General features: G+C 30.4%; 7 non-coding genes across 7 annotated transcripts; 6 read left to right on the top strand and 1 right to left on the bottom strand.

Annotated features, from left to right (window-relative positions):
* Positions 1-1,507: 1,507 nt before the first annotated feature.
* Positions 1,508-1,579, top strand: Trnap-ugg (transfer RNA proline (anticodon UGG)). Its single transcript has one exon. It is a non-coding gene; the product is annotated as a tRNA-Pro (tRNA).
* Positions 1,580-5,792: 4,213 nt separating this feature from the next.
* On the top strand, positions 5,793-5,864 carry Trnap-ugg (transfer RNA proline (anticodon UGG)). The gene has a single exon. It is a non-coding gene; the product is annotated as a tRNA-Pro (tRNA).
* Positions 5,865-7,533: 1,669 nt separating this feature from the next.
* Positions 7,534-7,605, top strand: Trnap-ugg (transfer RNA proline (anticodon UGG)). The gene has a single exon. It is a non-coding gene; the product is annotated as a tRNA-Pro (tRNA).
* Positions 7,606-11,852: 4,247 nt separating this feature from the next.
* Trnap-ugg (transfer RNA proline (anticodon UGG)) lies at positions 11,853-11,924 on the top strand. Its single transcript has one exon. It is a non-coding gene; the product is annotated as a tRNA-Pro (tRNA).
* Positions 11,925-13,471: 1,547 nt separating this feature from the next.
* Positions 13,472-13,543, top strand: Trnap-ugg (transfer RNA proline (anticodon UGG)). Its single transcript has one exon. It is a non-coding gene; the product is annotated as a tRNA-Pro (tRNA).
* Positions 13,544-14,910: 1,367 nt separating this feature from the next.
* Trnap-ugg (transfer RNA proline (anticodon UGG)) lies at positions 14,911-14,982 on the top strand. The gene has a single exon. It is a non-coding gene; the product is annotated as a tRNA-Pro (tRNA).
* A 2,922-nt stretch (positions 14,983-17,904) lies between these two features.
* On the bottom strand, positions 17,905-17,976 carry Trnap-ugg (transfer RNA proline (anticodon UGG)). The gene has a single exon. It is a non-coding gene; the product is annotated as a tRNA-Pro (tRNA).
* Between the last annotated feature and the right edge of the window lie 4,099 nt (positions 17,977-22,075).

Here is a 22,075-nt window from a genome sequence, read left to right as displayed (position 1 = left end):
TTTTAAAATAGCGCTAATAAATTTCTTTGTTCTTTGGCCATTTAACCTTATGCGGTTAAGTCGTAAGTAAATCTAAAGCTAACTTTTTCCGAGTTTAAGAAAATATTTTATACTTTTACTATTTACTTTCGTCTGTTTCTCTTGTACTGAAATTTACTTTGGCAGTGTAAATGAACTACGGGTTTTTATTTATTCAAGCCAGTGAACAAGAAAATGTTGAGACTATTTTGGTGAATAAAAGCTGTATATGAATAAGAAAATATATAAGCTAAGAATTGTATTTTATGTATATATAAAGTAAAGAATTTTTTTTAACTATAGTAAATTTTTAACTACCTAAATGCATGTAAGAAGCACTAGATGGAGCAAGGATACTTTTTTCCTATGACCTAGTGGTACTAATATGCAAAAACACATAAGGATTAAGGTATTATAGCATCTTTACTGGATGCTGCTCAAATAATTCGATCTTAATTTTTCTTTCCAAATTTCTAAACAACTATATATTCAATATTATAAATAATTTATTCAATAAAACAAAATTGTTACGTAAGTGAACTACAAATTTTAAATAGGGAAATTAAGAGGAAGATTCAAAGGGATATAATAAGATAATACAACATAAAAAAATATCAAGAGTAATAGAAGGAAATAAAGTTTTGAAGGTGCTTATAGACAGAATATGTCTATTTGAAGAAAGAACATTTACAAACCAAAAAATGAACAGGGATGCATTACCGACAATCAGGGACAAATTAATGAACATCAAGGAGAGATCTTACTGTCAGTTGTATAAGAATTATGAGTATATTAGCAGTCGACTTTAGCCAAAGGTGATGGAATAGTGGTGCTTGCCTTAAAAATTGCAGGAAAATTAAAATCTAATTGAAAATTATGTCAAATATAATAAACTATTAGTATTAATATTTGGAGAAAAATGCTACATAAGAAGTAGAGTTGAAAAAAAAACATGTCAAAAATTGAAGCAATGACAAATCTTGTTACTAATAAAAAGAAGTAGACCGATGCCAATGGTGAGTGATGAAAGAGATCTATCTACTACAGTGGACATGAGAACAAGCCATATTGATATTTAATATTGGAAAAAAAACTAGAAATTAGTAGTACAAAATACTATAGGTACACAATACATTTTGAGCGATTCTAATAATTTTTTAAGCCAATATATACAAATGAAAAGCTTTTCCTGACAGATGCTTAAAATATTTAATTCGATGTTGTCACGCATTTTTTTTTTCCAAAAGCTACTTTAATTTTTTTAAGAATTTATACCTGACTTTTAGATCACATTCTAGCTATGTTTCGATGTTTTTATTATATTATTATTAATAGAGTTTATGTACCTACTATATACGTACTTAAAAATAACTTAAAATATTTAATCAATCTCAGATAATAATAATGAAAACGATCTAAATGTCATTCAAGATATTGTTTATAAGAGAGACAAAGTGTTGTTTTAATTAATAAAATGTTTAAGTATGTCGGCTCAATGGTCTAGGGGTATGATTCTCGCTTTGGGTGCGAGAGGTCCCGGGTTCAAATCCCGGTTGAGCCCAACTTTTTTAAAATAAAAACAATAATAATAATAATAAAAATAATGGTATTTAAAACTTCTTTAGCAATATGTTTTATTAGTTAATATTCCATATGCTATATTTCGTGGACATTTTGACAACTCAAAGTTCCTCAAACTGAATGGTTTACCGACAAAGCCAAAAACAAACATCAACTCCTATTAAGGACTTAAAAGCAAATAAACCTGAAACAAATAAAACCAAAAACATAAAAATAAAGAGGAAGGAAGGAATAATAAAAAAAGCTAGTAAGAAAATGAAAAAATAGCAAAGAAGGCACACAAAGAAATGGTCAATCAAAGTCAGACATGGATGTGGCTCGTAAAATCAATTACTAACGCAGAAGCCGAATAAAATCCAATTCAGAAATCTATTAGAATATTTGATGTGTCGCACATGCCGCACTAAATAGTCCGTGTGCCTATGTCATATTTATTATTGCATAATATACATGTTTAAATGCCTAAATTTTATATAATTTATCTCTGATATCATTTTAAATATACGTAGAACCCCATGTTTTAAACTATTTTTTATTTTTCTTTTGAAAATGTCAATTGTTAGAAAAAAAATAATATTAAAAAATTGACCGCGGACTAAAATCCAAGCATCTTACAAAACATTTTAAACACTCTCAGCACTCACAGACTTCTCACCTGTTTTTAGCCAGTCTACTAAACAAAGATAAAACATCTGCGTTCTGGCGATTCCTACTTTAGGCTGTGCAAGTGATTGTGTATCTCTCTCTATCCCACTGATTTTGAGGATTACGGGGCCGTACCTAGATACATTTTTGGGCTGTTTTTGAATAACTTTCGTCGTGTTTTTAAAAAGATCTTTAAGGATGGGTCTCCCTTAATAGTTACTGAAACCACAGACAAATAGATGGTTTTTAATGTAAAAGTTTATTTTAAAAAATATACTTTCATTTTTCTGACTACATAATTACTTTTTATCAAAAGATGTTCATACTAAATATAGAGATGGGGTTTTCATGAGTAAGTTATTATAATAATATACCATAATATGTATAAATTTAAAAAAGAACAATAATAAAGGACACTGCATATGGCAGCCAAAATCCCCGTTAGTAATAACTACCAAATAAAAATAAATGTCAACACCCAAAAAAAGGAAATATATAAAATTTTAAGACAAACCAAAATATTTTACCCTTTTGTGTCAAAAAGTAAATCTTTAATGCCGTAATTCACTGATGGCGCTAAAAACTAAACTTATTAAATTAATATTTTTGATTAAACTGATTTTCTTGCTATCAACTATCCCGAATTTCTAACTTTATAAAACTAAGCCCAGAAATCCCGAATAATGAAATTTTAAATTCAAATAGATTTAAATGCCGGACCTGTGCAACTTTTTACGTTTGAGTGGCTGGGACTGAGGTCAGACGTCTAACAAAATAGTATGTGGGCGTCTGTAGTCAAATTTTACGAATCAAATGTATACATAAAAAAAAAATTAAACAGTTATTTATTTAATGGAATGATTAAATATCGCTTATAATATTACTTTATGACTCTTTCCACATAAAATTTTGCGATTTAAACATGCATACCATGTAAAAATAAAAGCAATACCGGCACATGGACTATTCGCGGCACATTAAAGATTCTAATAGATCTCTGAACTAGACTTTAACTGAATACTTTATCCGACCGACATAACAAAGTAGAAAAGCAACTACATACATTAAAATATTCGTAACCATTACATAAATCAAACTGAAAGATAAGTGGTGAGAACACAAACTAGTTGTAAAATCCAGTAGTGAACAGTCCAGATTATATAAGATGAGAAAATATATACAGACAAAGAATAAAGAGCCATTAAGCCCATTCTGGTACAAAAAAATAAGAAAGCAAAATAATGTCTTATAATCGACGTCGTTGTCCTATCAGACTAAAATATCACACAAAAAGAAGTAGAGAAAAAAATCAACAATACAAAGATCTACTAATCGAAATGCAACGAATGTGGAATGAGCACATTGGTGTCAACCCAATCGTTATCAAAGCAGCAAGGTATCTTGTGTGCAGATGGCGGGTTAAAAAAAACAGTTCCACTACAAACCCAAGTTGCACAGGTTCAAAGACCAAGCAGGACCCAACCTGCTGAAGAGGTTGCACAGGAAACTCAGCTAAGTTTTTTTTTCTTTCACTTAAGTAGAATTATCGAGACAGCGCTTTAATTGAACAGCAGCCATGAACGCTATATCTATAATACGCATTTTATTTAAGATAACAAATCTGGGGCAACAGACGATTGGCTACAGACAACAGCTACATGTCGAATTCTACAGATAGTAAGCAAATGACTGAGCAGAGAGTCGCTGATCAATACCGCGTCATTCTTAGAAACAACTTGATCCCAGAAACCCGAACAAGCCTTAGACGAAGTAAGGGATTATTTGCAGAAAATGCTAACCAAGAGAGAACAGAAGCGGATTGAAAAATAGACACACCAGACCAGGCACCATTACTAGAAGTGATTATAAATAAAGAAACCCAGAACAGTGAACACAATGATGAAGTGCTTGCTAAACTTCAGTGCTTGCTAAGAACAGAGTTAAGAAGGGTAATAACTTAAGGGTCATAACTTAAAATTATACTTGATTATATTCTTACAGTTACGATAGTTGAACAGCTTCATCTACTGTGTGGCTACCACTGTTACTAAAACCTTGGGATTAAAAATATTGAATAACTAGCAGAGTATTACTCGTTATAAAAGCCCGACACCGCAATGGGAAAGGAGACTACTAAAAAAGATTAAAGATAATAGGGAAGACATTGGCTATCCAAAGGAATACATCGGAGGTATCAGAACCAGAAAAGTACAAGAAAAAGTAGAAAAAATAATGCGTCAAACCCAATAACATACATAGCAGAATCCAGAAAACTGTAGCCCAGAACAATGTCTAGACACCCTTAAACAGAAGTTATTTATTTTTTCAGGGCGCTTAAAAAGGTATGAATTCAGAAACTTAGATGTGAGACAACGGAGTCTATTTAGCATGACACTGATGGATGTCACACTTTTACAACAACGTAATGTAAAGAAAGGCATGATCTAGTTGCAAAGATACTACATGAAGAGCTCGCAGAAAAATTAAGCCTCTTATCAGCACCCAAGGTACAATATTATAACTATAAGACAGAACCAGTTGACTGACCTAACACTAATTAATAAACTTTCTAGAAAGACAACCTTTAGCTATTAATAACAACCTAGGAGCAAAACATAATGAAAAGATTGTTTAGCACAAGGATCTAGAACACCAGATATAAAAACAATAAGAAATAAGAGAAGTGCGAACAATCCCAATTATTGTGTCAACAACAAGAGTAATACCAAAGAGCCAGTTTGAAATCATAAAACTGCTCGACCTTAAGGAAAGCATATATAAGTTAATGCAGAAGTTCACCCAATTATCCACATGTCGAATTATCAAAATTCATTAGAAATGCAGATAACTTAGTTTTAGATTTAGAAAACTAAGTTTAAGATTATATATAGGATTTAAAAAAAAAAAAAATAATAATAATAATAATAATACTAACTAAAAAATAAAAATAATAATACTGTATACTTTTTGCAAAATATTCAATACAATTTTCAAAGCAAGTAAATGTATTAATTGCAAAAATAGGAGACTAAACCAATTACTATATTATTTAAAGCTTAACCCCTATGTAAATATGCTCATATTATTAGATCCTATGCTTAATAAATTTCAATAATTAAGAAATAAAGAAAAATAATTTAGTATTAAATTAATATATATATATATATATATATATATATATATACAATATACAATACAATACTTATAATTTTGAATATTATCACAGAAAAATCTAATTAAAAAACTAACCTAACATAAATCAGCTGCACGTGTGTTTAAACGGCACATGTGGTCAATTTTTCCAAAAAAACTACATTTAATTCAGTTAAGAATTAATCCCTGACCTTGGGTCAACGCTGTAGCGACGTTCTTATTATATTATGAATAGAGTTAATGTCCCTAATAAATATGCACTTAAAAATAACTAAAAATATTTAATTAATCTCAAACAATGATAATCAAAATGATCGGAATGTTAATCAGGTGAATGTTAATAATAAATACAACGTGAAAGTTTTGTTTTAATGAGTAAAATATTTAAGTATGTCGGCTCAATGGTCTAGGGGTATGATTCTCGCTTTGGGTGCGAGAGGTCCCGGGTTCAAATCCCGGTTGAGCCCAACTTTTTTACATTAATAATAATACTAATAGCATTTCAAACTTCTTCAGCTATAATTTTTATTAGATGTTGTTGAATATGGTATAAATCGTCGATATTTTGACAAATTCTTAAAATTTCAAGTATGTGAGGACAGTGTAACTGCCATGAATCCAAAGTTTTCTCTTGAAAAAAAAGGTTCATTAATTTAATTTATTTATCTCATATATTTTATTTCCATAAATAATTTTTAAGAACCAGTTTTGCAAACTCTATTTTTTTTAAATGAGTTTTCATGAGTCCAGAGACTACCCTCCAACCAAATATACCATACGATAAATGACTTGAGTTATTACCGCCGCTTAATTTGAGGTTTGATTTACTAGATTTGGCTTTAGAGCTTAATACCGGAAAATTTTAAAAAATTATACATATGTCAGGAGAGGACCTTGAATGCCTTGTACGTGATATATTCCCCGAAATAATGAAAAACAGTGTCATTGTGATACAGTGTTAAGAAAGCCCATACTTGCTAAAATCGCTTATTTATAACGTTAAGATTCCTGGCAATAGCTGATTCCTATGTAACTCTTCACTATCTTGTTAACGTTTAAGGATAATATATCTCATAAATAGTATCCGAAGTATACTTAACTTTAATCGAAAATTTCAGGTTGTGCATAAAGGTAAAGTATAAAAACAAAACCAAATCTTTGGTCGTAATAAATGGGTACAAAGGAAAATTTTAAATAGGTATTTGTAAATGAAAAAGGAAAAGCATGTGTTGTATATTTTGATGTATAGTTTATATAGTTTATTCAAGCAACAAAGTTCTATAGAGGTAACATTTTATTAGAAATATATTTATGACTTAAAAATTGACTGTGACTACTGTCCAAACCCTGCCCGTTTGACAACTTAATTTTCATGGCGGGAGTGTGCATTTCCAATAGTTTTTCTTAAGGTTTATATATTAAGTGTTCTGTATTCATGATCATATAAAATTGCACACGTCCCTTGGCATTTTATTATTAAAAATAGCCTGATGTATATTATTTACAACTGCGTATTCCTTATTATGACTTATGACCCTGAAGTGGAGGTTTGATGGTCAGACAATAAGATCTAATATAAGTTGCTTCATAACGTTAATAACTTAGCTGATCTAACTTAATTCTATTGTGTTTGTCAATTACGAGACTTCATTTGAACCAAGAAATTAATAGAAAATTAATAATGGAGAAAGGAACGTATAAAAACGTAATATTTAATAATGAGGAAATATCATCATTATGTGTCAAGCACCAAATCACCCATTGGGTTTTGAAATAAATCTCTTAAACGCCATTTAGATCGATGTGATCAAGTAATTTAAAAAAAATACATATTAGCAAAAATAAGATTATAAATTATTAGAATATATTTATAATTTATACATTATTTTCACAAAATATATTAATGTTATAATTTATTTTTAACTTCTGGCCAACACTGAAGCAACGTTCTTATTATATTGTGAATAGGGTACCTACTACGTACATACGTACTTCAAAATAATTAAAAATATTCAACTTATCTCAAATAGTGATAATCAAAACGATCGGAATGTTATTCAGGTAATTAACAACAGTGTTAGTAATTGATACAATGCGAAAGTTTTGTTTTAATTAATAGAAATTTTTAAGCACGTCGGCTCAATGGTCTAGGGGTATGATTCTCGCTTTGGGTGCGAGAGGTCCCGGGTTCAAATCCCGGTTGAGCCCAACTTTTTATTATAATAGTATTTAAAACTTATTTGGCCATAAGTTTTATTAGTTTTTCTTGGATATACTATATTTCGTTGATATTTTGACAAATTCTTTAGTTAATTTTTCAATTTTTACGTATTTCAAGACAGTGTACATGGCGCAGATTTCAATTTAGTTTCCAAAGTTTTATTTAAAAAAATAAAAATATTCATTGGATATATTTTATCTCCAAAAATAATTTTAAAACCTATTTTTGCAAACTTTCCTTTTTTAAAATGAGATCTCATGAGTTCAGAGACTACCTTCCAATGAAGTATACCATGCGACAAATAACTTGAGTATCCGAGCTGTTGACGCCGTTTATTGAGTTATTTATTCAGGAAAATAAAATCTCATACAATCAGGTATTAAAAAAAAGAAGAACAAAATAAGTAACTCGTTATAAGTTTTCCACAACAATACACATTTTACTTAAACGCCGTTTAATAGACGTACTTAGACAGGGTGAGTTGAGAGGAACGCACGAAACTCCAAGTGAATATTGTAAAAATATTTTAAAAAACCTATATATTCTTATGTGATTTTCATTTGCTATTAAATTATAGCATAAATACAAACAAATAAAATTTGCTATATTGACATATTTTTATTAAATACAGCTGTTTAAACAAATTTTCAAAAATACCGCCAATAACCTCTAAGCACATTTAACTTTGTCTGCAAAGGGCCCTTGTTGCTTTTCTAAGTGATTCACGTCTTTCTGTGACAAACACTGCCGCATTTATAATGTGTCGAATTAGGGCTTCCCGATTGTCACTTTGTACATCTCATTTTTCAACCAGCCCCATAAACAATAGTCCACTGGTATAAGGTTTGGAGATCTTTAAGGTCAACTAATAGGACCACCGAGACCAACCTACAGTTCTCCAAACTCTTCGTCATTCCTCGACCTGATGAGCAAAATGTGCGGGAACTACTTCATGCTGACAATACATTTACATTGTATTGCTTAGAGAAACTTTCTGTAATAATGCCTTTAACTCAATTCGTAAAAAAAAATAAGTAGTCCTCTTCTGTGAGACGATTTTTTAAAACGTGTGGGGACATTAAATAATTATCAACCATACCATACCACAGTTTCACCTAACAATTGTGCTGAAAATTAGTTTCGACTGTTGCATGTGGATTTTCGTCTGACCGTACATGAGAGTTCTGCCGATACCATTACCGATACCATCACGGGTGAATGTTGCTTTATCGATAAAAAATGTGCGCGATTCAAGGACAATTATTATTTATTAAACTGCAAAAATACATAAGGCTAACGATATTATTGTTGTTGGTGCTTTACACGGTGTATATGGCTTGGATATAGGCCACGCTCGTGGATCGTGTTGATACTCTTTTCTGTAGAATGCCTTAATGAGTGGTAATTCTTCGTAAGCTAGTCGTTTCGTAATCTACTATCAAATTCAGAACGCTTTCCACTTTTTCTAAACCTTGCTGAGTGGCTCGTTCAGATGCTATGCTAGTACTGGCCAGAGTTTCGGTCTTGCAAAGTCTGTTAAAAACTCTGATAAATATATTTTCGTCTATATTTCTCCGCTGTGGAAATTGGCATATTTTTAATTTAAGTAACTATGTGGCATTTTATACGACTTCAATTAAACAAACTCACTCATGACACTCACTTACACATGGCAGTACAAGAAAACGGACCAACCAATCGGTACCTATAGCATTGGTGATAAGAAGCAGTAAATGATTTAAAGCAATTAAACTTCGTGTATAACACTCACATGGAGTTTGGTGCATTCCTCCCGACTCACTATGTAAAATTTCTACATGGATTTTTGTAGTCTAGTGTATCATTAAAATACTGATATGATTGATTTTGCCGCTTCATAAGTGACAATATCAAAAGCCTTTCATAAGTCATAGAATATCACTTAACGAAATGGGTCTTCTAGCTCACTTAATATAATAGTTACACCTACCATGTTAAAGAAGTTCATTCTGACCATATGGGTTTTCCAAATGAAAACGAGAACAAAAACACACATTTTTTTTCTCCTCCTTGTGCTGTTTATTAGAAGCTTTAAGAAACTGAACTAGCTCACAAGGAGGTTCTATAGAGCTTTTGTATATTACTTCCTGATTATTATTACCACTGCATAATGATTTTATTACCGCCTTTTATGAGTCAGAAAATAACACTGAAGCAAATTTACCTTCTAGCCCACTTTATGCAACAATTACATTTTCATGGCCAAGGTTGTCAAAGATATTTATAAAGTAAAATAACTTTTTTCCCTTACATACAATTACATAAAGAATAATTCATTAAAAATATTGTTATCCGATAAAAGTAAAAAGGATTGCTCCGCGATTATAGAACCGACTACATTGGTTATTTAAAATCATGTGAAAAAAAAAACACCCCGATTTAAAATAAACTTACTCTAAAATACTAGCCTATAAAATTTAAAGACAAAACATTAATAAAACTATTACAAAACATTAACAACACTTATAACTTAACATATTTAAATGGCAATAGAAACAATTGAATAAAAAACACTGGCAGCGACTAAAACTTTTTTGATTAGTTTTTTCATTAATTAATCATTCAAAAATAAAAAGCTAAAAAGTCAAAAACTCGAAAACAGAATCGCTTTAAAGCTTTTTTCTCATTATATTAATTTGCAATTTTGAATCAATCAACTCATTTGCTTTGTCAGTAGTTAAGCCTGGTATGTCTTAAGAACCTAATTTTAGTTTTCGTCCTATTTACCGCAGGTAGTTAATTTCACATTTGTGGTGCAACAAAGGCAAAGAGCACTGGAAACATGATATATGATCCTGACGAATTAAGTTGTCTATCTGTCTTTATGATATCTATGAGATCCTTGTTCAAAAATGTTTGTTGAATAAGCTGGCCTATTTTTAGCAATTATACGGGAAATAAAATTATTCATATGATATTAACGGCGGTTTTCCATATTTAAAATATTTTCTCTGTTTAAATGCAGTGTGATGTGCTCCCTAAATGGTATATCGAATGAGAACCTCATGCCGCTGTTTTGTATTATTCTAATCATTTTTCAATACACGATAGTAATGAATCCCCTAATACTACGTCGCTATAGTCAAATAGCGAAAGAATCAAAAAATTACAAAGAAATGAGTGTTAAATTTCACGTTTATATATTTAGTTTTTGCAGTTTTAAAAAGTTCGTTTTAAAATTGCACACGTCGCTGGACACTTTATGAATGAAAACAGCTTGTGTACTTCATTTGAACTGCGATTACTAGACAATAATATCTATAGTAATACAAATCACTTGATAATGTTAATAAGTGAGCTGCTCCAATCTAATTTTAATTTTTTTTTCAGTTACGAGAATTCGCCTAAAATGGGTGAAATATTCGATAAAGTATTGAATAATGGATAATGTTTAAAAATGCATAAATATCATCATTGTGTGTCACGTTTAATAATAATAATAATAATGTATATTTATATAGCAAAAAAAATTTGCTACAATAAATTTGTTAAAAGTTTCGTTCCTTTTAATTTACGAAATATCAACAATTGATGGTACTACTGAGGAGGCATAATATGGTCAGTTCGTGCCTCGTATTGAATAGGGAATCTAGGTTAATTTCCATGGAAACATAAGGAACCGTCCCGGTATTCTATTGCCAATCTCAGCCTCAGGTTATCATAAATAGCTTGTCAAAGGGTCAGGTCACAACCTTATTGTGGAGCAAGTCGATTAAGAAAACTTATAAATAATTATAATTAAACAAAATACTAACAAAATAACTTCTTATACAAAATAATAGTATAGCCTCTCAGTAGCCCTTTAAACCGGTAAATATTGTTACACGATTTCTTGTATAATAAGTATGTACAACATCTGAGAGAACTCTCAGCTCTTTGCATATGTATTCCGGCAACAGTTGATGTGTCAGTTTTAAAATAAATAGACAACTAGAATAATTGGTTTGCAATTTTTTAAAACTACATTTAATTTATTTAAGAATTTTTTCCTAACTTTTAGTATACATTGAAGCGACGTTCCTATTATTATATGAATAGGGTTAATGTACCTACATACGTATTTAAAAATAACAAAAAGTATTTAATCGATCTCAGATAATAATAATAAAAATGATCGGAATGTTATTCAGGTAAATATTATTAACAAATACAGTGTGAAAGTTATGTTTTATTGAATGAAATGTTTTAATATGTCGGCTCAATGGTCTAGGGGTATGATTCTCGCTTTGGGTGCGAGAGGTCCCGGGTTCAAATCCCGGTTGAGCCCAACTTTTTTAAAATATAGAAGAAAAATAAAGTATTGTAAGGTTATATAGTTACTTATATTTCTGGTTTGATTCCTAAAACTTCCAGGATGCTAAAAAGTGCATTCTTAAAGATTTGAAAATTATAAGTCATATATCCAAGATGCATAGTTTAATTCTAAACTTGCCTAGTTCATGTAGACTAGTCTTATAAATTTTATAAATTTTAGTGAAGTAGAATATATGAAAAATAGTAATTAAATCCACATAAATGTTTTAAAACTTAGATTTATTTATACTGCAAGGAATATGGGAACATATTAAATAATCAAAAATTATTTATGTTACGATTATTATAAAGTAATTGATTTATTTTAGATCAATCCTTAAACGTAATTTGTAAGTCATTTTAATTGTTTTAATGTTTTGTATGGGTTTTGTTTATATAATCACAGTCTAACAAATTGTTGACAGTTGAAATCTATATACTTTGATATAATCATTCTAAGCAAAGAATTCAAAGATTGCAAAATACTTGTTTGTGGTTTATATTGGTAAAGGAAAATATGATTACGTTTCACCTTTTCATAAGGAAATAAACTGGCTTTAAGTAGATGAGCTTTAATTAGGTACTGTTCTTGTAAAAAAATATTAGTAATCCAATGTCTCCTATGACAATTAGGAAAAGATTATTGTTTCGTAGTTTTTATATAACGTAAATATTAGGGCAGTAAACAAGTTAATAATGCTTCACTATCAGAATGCCCTATTTCAACGTAGTTTCTCATATAACTCACACTTTTGAATTTTGACGCAATCAAGTTTAAAGCTAAATTAAAAAATATTTATTACTTAAGCAGAATGATTCTTAAATAGTCATTACAGTTTTTGTGTATAATATGTAGAATAGTAATAAACCCGCATAGGTTTTAAGATTATCCTTAAGATTTTTTTCACTAAGCTGTGACTACTGTTGCCTCAGACTGCTGTTTAACCATTCAATTTTTACAAGGCGGAGTTCTGTTTTAATTATTGTTCTTTTACGTTTGCATGTTTAGTGTTCTATGATCATGATCATATAAAATTGCACAACATAATTGAAATTTTTTGTCAGTTACAAGACGTCATATAAAACAAAAATTAGGTGCAATAATAAATAAAGGAACGTAAGAAGTTTTAGTGTTAAAAAATGGCGAAATATCATCATTGAGTGACATGTTTACATTTAATATATAATTCAATTTAAAGACCACTCCAAACATCAAATCAACTGTTGGATTTGCAGAAGAACCACTTGACTGTCATTTAGTTCAATGTAATTAAGCATTTTTTTTTCAAGAAACTACAATTAATTCAGTTAATAAAAAATCCTTTTTGGTCAACATCGTAGCGACATTCGTATTATAATATGAGGGTTACTGTATATTATCCACTACTTAAAATCAACTGAAAATATTTAATCAATTGAAGATAAAATTAATTAAAACGATCGGAATATTATTCAGGTGAATGTTAATAATTAATGTAATGTGAAAGTTATGTTTTAATTAAAAAAATATTTAAGTATGTCGGCTCAATGGTCTAGGGGTATGATTCTCGCTTTGGGTGCGAGAGGTCCCGGGTTCAAATCCCGGTTGAGCCCAATTTTTTATAATAATAATTATAATACTAAATGTATTTTTTTAAGTATTTCAAGACAGTGTAACTAACGCAGAACCAAAGATTATAGTGATGCATGCGGTTGGAAGTTATGCACTTAAGCCTGTGTACTTAAGCCTTTGACGCACAGACCACAGTTGAGTTTAAAAATCACTACAACTTCCAAAGTGTGCTAATGATTATTGCCATCTTTGTGGTTATTAGCAGCTTATCAAAAGAAAAAAAACAAAAAAAGGTACACGATGGTGGTTGACTCGTTTATTTAATAGAAAAACTCTAAAAATGAAGTTTGATTTACTAGATGTGGATTTAGAATCTATAACCGGATAATTCCAAAACTTTGCATTCATATCAACACCAGACTTGACGCCTTTTTGGTGATATAAGCGCCGAAATAAAAAAAATTGTTCCCGAGTTATGCTTAGTTTTAATCAAAAACTTGCGGTAGTCCCTAAATGTAATTTATTGAAATGAAAAAAAATCTTTATTCGTATTAAATAGTTATCCAAGAAAATTTTAAATGTTTAAAAATAAAAAGTTAATAGAAAATTTTGTATTGTATATTCGGGTGTATAGTTTTAGCATTTAGCGAGCTACCAAAATTATGTAGATTTGATATGTTATTAGAAATATTTACATGAATCGAAAGATGACTGTAACTACTGATTCCAACCAGTGTTGGCCTGACCATTTAAATTTAAAGGCGCAGGGTTCCGTTTCGAACAGTATTTTTGTTAGTTTTGTATGTTTAATATTATATAAAATTGCATAAACCGCTAACATATTATGAATAAAAACAGCTTGTATATTATTTACAACTGCGCCTCCCTTACTGATAAGTCACTCTATAAAGTTCATAATTTGCTACATAATTTAATAACTTGCTTAAAGTCAACATACGTTTAATTTCTTTGTCAGATACGAGCCTTGATTTGAAACAAAAAATGGGTAACATAAAGAATATAGGAACTTATGAAGACATAATATTTAAAAATAGCATAATCAATATTATTGGGCATCATGTTATTATTAATTTATTATGTAATTGAGTTTAGGAGTCACCCCAAACAACAAATCACTTATTAAGTGTTGAAAAAAATCACTTAACCGCCATTAAGTTCGATGTAGTCAAACAATTTTTTCCAGAAAAAATTTTTGAACTATATTGAAGCGATGTTCTTATAATAATATTATGAATAGAGTTAATGTACGTACTACATACATACTTAAAAATATTTATTCAATCTCAGATAGTGATAATAAAAATCATCGGAATGTTATTCAGGTGAACGTTAATAACTGATGCAATGCGAAAGTTACATTTTAATTAATGAAATGTTTAAGTATGTCGGCTCAATGGTCTAGGGGTATGATTCTCGCTTTGGGTGCGAGAGGTCCCGGGTTCAAATCCCGGTTGAGCCCAATTTTTTTATAATAACTATACTGATAATTAAAATAATAGTATAGCGGGTTGGAAAGGGCAGAAAGACTCTTCTCCACAAATGAAATTGCCAATCTTTTGTCAGTGTTATACATTTCGATCTCATCATCATCAGAGTCTAATACTACACAGCTATGTAAGAACATCGCTTCAATATGTTTCAAAAGCCAGGGATGAATTCTTAAGTAAGTTAAATGTAGTTTTTTGGAAAAAATTGCTTAGCTACATCGAACTAAATGGCGGTTAAGTGATTTTTTTCAACACTTAATAGGTGATTTGTTGTTTGGGGTGACTCTTAAACTCAATTTCATAATAAATTAATAATAACATGATACTTAATGATGTTTCGCTATTTTTAAATATTATGTCGTATTTATATTCTTTATTTAACCTATTTTTTGTTTTAAATCAAGTCTCGTAACTGACAAAGAAATTAAAGGTATGTTGACTTAGTTAAATCATTAACTTTATAGAATGACTTATATTATGGTAAATATTATTGTCTGGTAATCAAATCTGCGATTATTCTACAAATAAGGGAGACGCAGTTATAAACAATTTACAGGATATTTCAAAACTATGGGATCAAACTTCTAGGGATTATTCGGTGCAACAGTAGCAAAATTTTAAGTATGTTCGGAGAAGTGTCACTACGGCACTACGGCCCTAAGACGCGGTAAAATTGAGAAAGACGATAAATTGTCTAAATAGGATTTAGTGCATTTAATTTTGGCCTTTTCTCCATGATATCATCACAGTAATTGTTCAAAATGTCTTCCTCTAATCTGAATACATCGATTTAAACGTCTCACATGATTTCGGCGGACTTGACTAAAAATTTGATATTTCTTTTGAATAATTCCAAACGCTGCTATAATTCATCTTATTAAGTATTGTTCTATTTTTACTAGAGTTTCGTAGACCAAAGACTTTACATGTTCCCACAGGAAAAATCTAGCGACGTTAAATCGGGTGACCTAGGAGACCAAGAAACTGCTCTATCTCTGGCAATCCAACAGTGCTCAAACCGCTGAGCCAAATTCTCACGTACTTGTACAGCAAAGTGAGCAGACACTCCATCATGCTAAAACCACATTTGGCGTCGAATGTTTATTGGAACAATTTCAAGATGTTTTGACAGAATTTCCTCCAAAAAATCGCGGTAAATAGGTCCTAGTAACCATTTTGATAGAAGGTATGGTTTATTTAAATAATTATCAAGAATGCCTGTCCATGCGTTGACAAACATTGTTACTGATGTGTTCCGTGTACTAAAAATTGCATGGGGATTTTCTTTTCTTTCTTTTTCTACTTTTACAAATACGGCTTGTGAAAGAGGCTTTATCGGTCCATAAAAAACAGCGTAAAAAAATTGGTTGGGCAGCGATATGATGAGGAAGTCATTGACAAAAATGAACTTTAGGATGATAATCGACTGCAGCCAATCCTTGAACTTTAAGGAAATATTTAGGATAAAGTTGTTGCTCGTGTGGCACCCGCCAGACGAAAGCGATTATGGTTTGAGCAACATTAGTATCATGCATGTTGATTTTAAAGCCTGTCTCGGAGAACAGCAATAAGCTTTTTATAGCCCGGATGCTGTCGTTCGGGATAATGTTAATATGATAATAGATATAGACAGGAACTGCATGTCCGCCAAATTCTTAATTGGTAAAGTTTTCCACTAGCAACAATTAATTTTTGTTAATGTTTTGCAAACTTCGTAAATAAGGCAGCACGACTAAAACGATATGGAATGCTGCTACATAAAATAATTTCTGTGATTGTCTTTAAAGATAACAACTCACAAGCGCCGGTAAATCGTTCAGAATCGTCACCTGTAAATTTTTTTAACATTGACATTGGCATTTTGAACAATTGTTGTAATTATATCATGTACAAAAGGCAAAAACTAAATGCATTAAATACTATTTAGGCAATTAATCGTTTTTCTAAATTTTAACGCGTCTGTAGTGCCGTAGTACTTTTCCGGACATGGGTCTCTAAACTAAAATATTTTCTACTGTTCCACTAAATAACCACTAGAAGTTTGATACCAAAGTTCTGAAACACCCTGTATAACAAGCTGTTTTTATTCATAAAATGCTTAGCGGTTAATGCAATTTTATATAATATTAAACATGCAAACAAAAAAAAATACTGATCGAAACGGAACCCTGCGCCTTTAAATTTAAATGGTCAGGCGAACAGAGGTTGGAATCAGCAGTTACAGTCATCTTTCGATTCATGTAAATAGTTCTAATAATATATCAAAACTACAGAACCTTGGTAGTTCGCTAAATGCTAAAACTATACACCTGAATATACAATACAAAATTTTCTAAAAACTTTTTATTTATAAACCTTTAAAATTTTCTTCGATAACTATTTAATACAAATAAAGATTTGGTTTCGTTTCAATACTTTACATTTAAGGACTACCGCATCTTTTTGATCAAAAGTAAGCATAATTTGGGAACTATTTTTTTTATTTCGGCGCTTATATCACCAAAATGACGTCAAGTCTGCTGTTAACATAAATGCAAAGTTTTGGAATTATCCTGTTATAGACTCTAAAGCCACATCTAGTAAATCAAACTTCATTTGTAGAGTTTTTCTATTAAATAAACGAGTCAACCACCATCGCGTATCTTTTTTTTATTATTTTTTATTTTTTCTATTTTGATAAGCTACTAATAACCACAAAGGTGGCACTAATCATTAGCAACTCTTTGGAAATTGCAGTGATTTTTAAATTCAACTATGGTCTGAGCGTCAAAGGCTTGAGTGTATAACTTATAACTGCATGCACCACTATAATCTTTGAATCTACGTTACTCTATCTCTGTCTTGAAATACTTAAAAAAATACAATTAGTATAATAATTATTATTATAAAAAATTGGGCTCAACCAGGATTTGAACCCGGGACCTCTCGCACCCAAAGCGAGAATCATACCCCTAGACCATTGAGCCGACATACTTAAATATTTTTTAAACTAAAACATAACTTTCACATTTTATTAATTATTAACATTCACCTAAATAACATTCCGATCTTTTTAATTATTTTTATCTTCAATTGATTAAATATTTTCAGTTGTTTTTAAGTACTAGATATACATTAACCCTCATAATTACCAATTACGCTGACTCGTACCACCGTTTACAGTGTGATAAAAGCAGGACATGTCATTGATCATTCTGTAAAATGAAAAAAAATTCAAAAAAAACTTAGAATCATAGAGAAATTGATGATAGTGACAAAAATGTTGCTCGTCGATCTATTTATCAATTTTATATTAAAAAAAAAGTTCCATCATTAGAAGACATTCAAAGAAAGCTACTAACGGATTATCCCGACTAGAAATATAAAAGTCTTGCTACATTACGTTGTGTATTAGTAGAATGTGGATTTAAATATAAAAAGTTAGATAATGGTTAATATGGAATCTCCTCAAATTGTAACATGGCGACAGGAATATTTAGAAAAAATTAAGGAATACCGTCAATTAAACAGGAACATAGTTTAACTAGATGAAACTTGGTATGATACTCATGATGTCGTTAAGTATGGTTGGGTGAACGAAACTAAAACCTGCTCACTAAGTGGACCAATTTCTCGCGGTAAACGTGTTATAATTTTACACGCAGGTGGTGATAACGGCTTCATCCCCAATGCGTTGTTGTTGTCGGCCAAAAATATAAAGGATTCGTCGGCTGATTACCATGAAAACATGGCAGCCAATCTATTTGAAAAATGGTTTGCTGAGCAATTGATTCTCAATTTACCTAAAAACTCGGTGATTATGATGGACAACGCGTCGTACCATTCGCGTTTACATCAAAAAATCCCAAATAATTCCACAAAAAAGGATGAAATTCTTAAATTTATAGAAAGCAAAAATATGAGCATTCCACAAAAAGCCACAAAGAAAATTTTATTAGAATCCATAAAAAATTAACATTTAAAAAAAAGAATACGTTATCGATAAACTCTGCGAGGCAAATAGCCACACCGTATTACGTCTACCGCCGTACTACTGTATTTTTAATCACATAGAGATGATTTGGGCTACTTTAAAGGACCGAATCAGAAAATATAATCAATCTCCAAATAACGATACTTTCGTATTATATAATCGTATTATAATTTATAGAAACTATAAGGGCAGTTGTAGAAGAAATTATTAAAACAGACATATGGAGAAATTGTGTTCGGAGTGTTATTGAAAAAGAGAATGAGTATGGTATTTTACCTTATGTTAACCCCATTATTATAAATCCAAGTTTGGACTCCAATTACGAAGATTCAAACAGTGATTTTTGAGTTTTTTTATAAACATTTTAATTACTAAGTATAATGAATAATAATAAATATAATAAGTTTATAAATCCTCGTATAAATCATTTGAATTACATTATCCATACATCGCTTACTTTTATTAAATATAACTAGTTTTTATCTATAGAGGGTACCTATTCAAATTTGGTTTCAATATGTTATAACAAAACTACTAAAAAAAGTATAAAATATTAGCTAAATAATAAAACATGCGTAATATTACAGGCAATAACTATCCTAAAATAGAGTGATTTATGGCCATATGCACCGTTGTCTTTAAGCTCCGCTTTAGGCTTAAGCCACTGTAATCGAAGGCTTAAGCCTAAAGCGGGGCTTAAATACCACGGTGCATATGGCCAATAAAATTTTAATAAATATAACCAATTATTGGATTTTTAAAATATTTTAAGAAATAATAGCTCTCTATTTTTTGCACGCCTATGCTTTATAAAGAAGATGCCGCTTATTCATTGCGATTTGGTTTTTTTGCTGTTCGAATTAATTTTAAATAGACTATAACCGACAACTCACAGACAACGCCTATCTAGGTCGCCAGAATCCAGCTGCTAAAATTATTCACCAATAACTGACTCCTAAAAATGCTCCACCATATTATAAATACGAGTCACAAGCAGTTTTAGAAATACCCACAATGGTCCTATACTAGGACTATAAAAGACCTGATATCATCATTATTGACAAAAACAGGAAAACTGGTCTTACTATCGACGTAGCAGTGCCATTTAATCAAAACGTCAGCAATTCTGAAGCGTCAAAAATCACAAAATATGAAAACCTTGCGATAGTACTAAAGCAAATCTAGCAGTTAAATAAAGTATTCACTATTTTAACGATAATTTTGGCAGAGGGAATACTATCGACAAAGCTTATCACATATGTAGAAGACAGTAATACCCCAAACCTGTCATATAGTTTAAAAATTACTGTGTGGTGCATGAGTGAGAGGCACTGAAGTGTTTTTTTCACTAGACACCAAAAAATTCATCAACAGCAGCGCAAAAAACATAATTTTAATAATAATTATGTTAGTATTTAAAATATTATTTTTTATTTTTTGTAACATTATTAATATAATGATTTAAGCAAGTAAATGTTTGAATTGCAAAAAATTGAAATTAATTTCAACTCCTATATGCTTAAAAACAAAATTATGCTAATAATATGAAATCGTATGAGTAATACAGTAAAACAATAATGAAAGAAAATCAAATTATTAATAAATCAGCTGCACTGTATTTTGTATTTATTAGGTAAATTCACAAAAAAAACAGCAGTCTTAGCACCCTTAGAACTATTAAGGGCTTTATACCATCATTGTGTGTCATACTAACATTAATTTAATATGTAATTCCGTTTAACAGTCAGTCCAAACATTAAGTCATCTACTTAGTACTAAAAGAAATCATTTGAATGCTATATATTTCGATGTAATCAAGCAATATTTTTCCAAAAAACTACATTTAATTCAGTTAAGAATTTATCCCTAAATTCTGGTCCATACTGAAGCAATATTATTATTTTATTATGGCTACGTCTAATGTACCCTCTACATGCGTACTTAAAAAAATTTAATCAATCAGATAATGATTATAAAAATGATCGGAATGTTATTCAGGTGAATGTTGATAAATAATATAATGTGAAAGTTATATTTTAAATAATAAAATATTTAAGTAAGTCGGATCAATGATCTAGGGGTATGATTCTGGGTTGAACCCACGTTTTTTAAAATAATAATGATAAAACTATTAGTATTTTTTAAGTATTTAAAGACACTAACTACTGCAGATCCACAGCATGTAGTAATGTATACGGTGAGAAACTATGCATGCGTGCATAATGCCTTCCATCCATTCGTGAAAAAATTTCAAAAGAGTTCCTAATGAATGTTTAGTACCCACTTTGTGGTTATTAGTAGTTTATTAATAAAAAAAAAACTTCTTTATTGACTACTATTTATTCGTTTATTTTAAAAAAGAACTGTATAAATGAAGTCCGATTTATTAGTCTAATACCCTATAATTTCTAAACTATGCATGTATGTTATTAGCAGAATTTGAACATCGTTTAAGTGATCTACGCGCCAAAATATTATTCGAAGTATACTTAGTTTAATTAAAAAAAGTAATTAATATAATAATAACTTATTTAATAAAATGTTTAAGTATGTCAGCTTAATGGTCTAGAAGTATGGTTCTCGCTTTGGGTGCGAGAGGCTTGGGTTCAAATCCTGGTTAAGCCTAATTTATATTAATTTATTAATATAATAATTAAAATTAATCTAACGCAGTTTTTCGCTATGTAGAAAATGGAAGATTAGATTAGATTAGATTAAAATAAGGGTGAAGTTTCACTGCGACCTAAAAGATCTATTGTGTGCCCCTTTCTAATTACTGCTTGATGTTATTCTCAAGTCAAATTACTTCGTACAATCCTATGGCTTTAATAAAGGCTAGTAGTTGTGACGGTTTCAGTAATGAGATATTTCCTTCTGGAATTACATAATTTCCGAGGTGCATGGCACGACTTTCGGCAACTGTTTCGCATGCAGTTACTAGGTGTTCTGGGGTCTCTTCCTCTTCCCCACAGAATCTGCATTCACCTGTCTGTTCTAGTTTTAGTTTCCTGCGGTGTTCTCGAAGGTGACAGTGCCCTGTTAGGAATCCTGTTACAATCCGTAGTTTAGTTTTAGTTAAACTTACTAGAGCT

This window comes from Anthonomus grandis, chromosome 17, assembly GCF_022605725.1.
Source record: "Anthonomus grandis grandis chromosome 17, icAntGran1.3, whole genome shotgun sequence".
NCBI lineage: Eukaryota > Metazoa > Arthropoda > Insecta > Coleoptera > Curculionidae > Anthonomus > Anthonomus grandis.
Note: the sequence above shows the minus strand (reverse complement) of the source record. Positions and strands in the feature narration are given on the sequence as shown.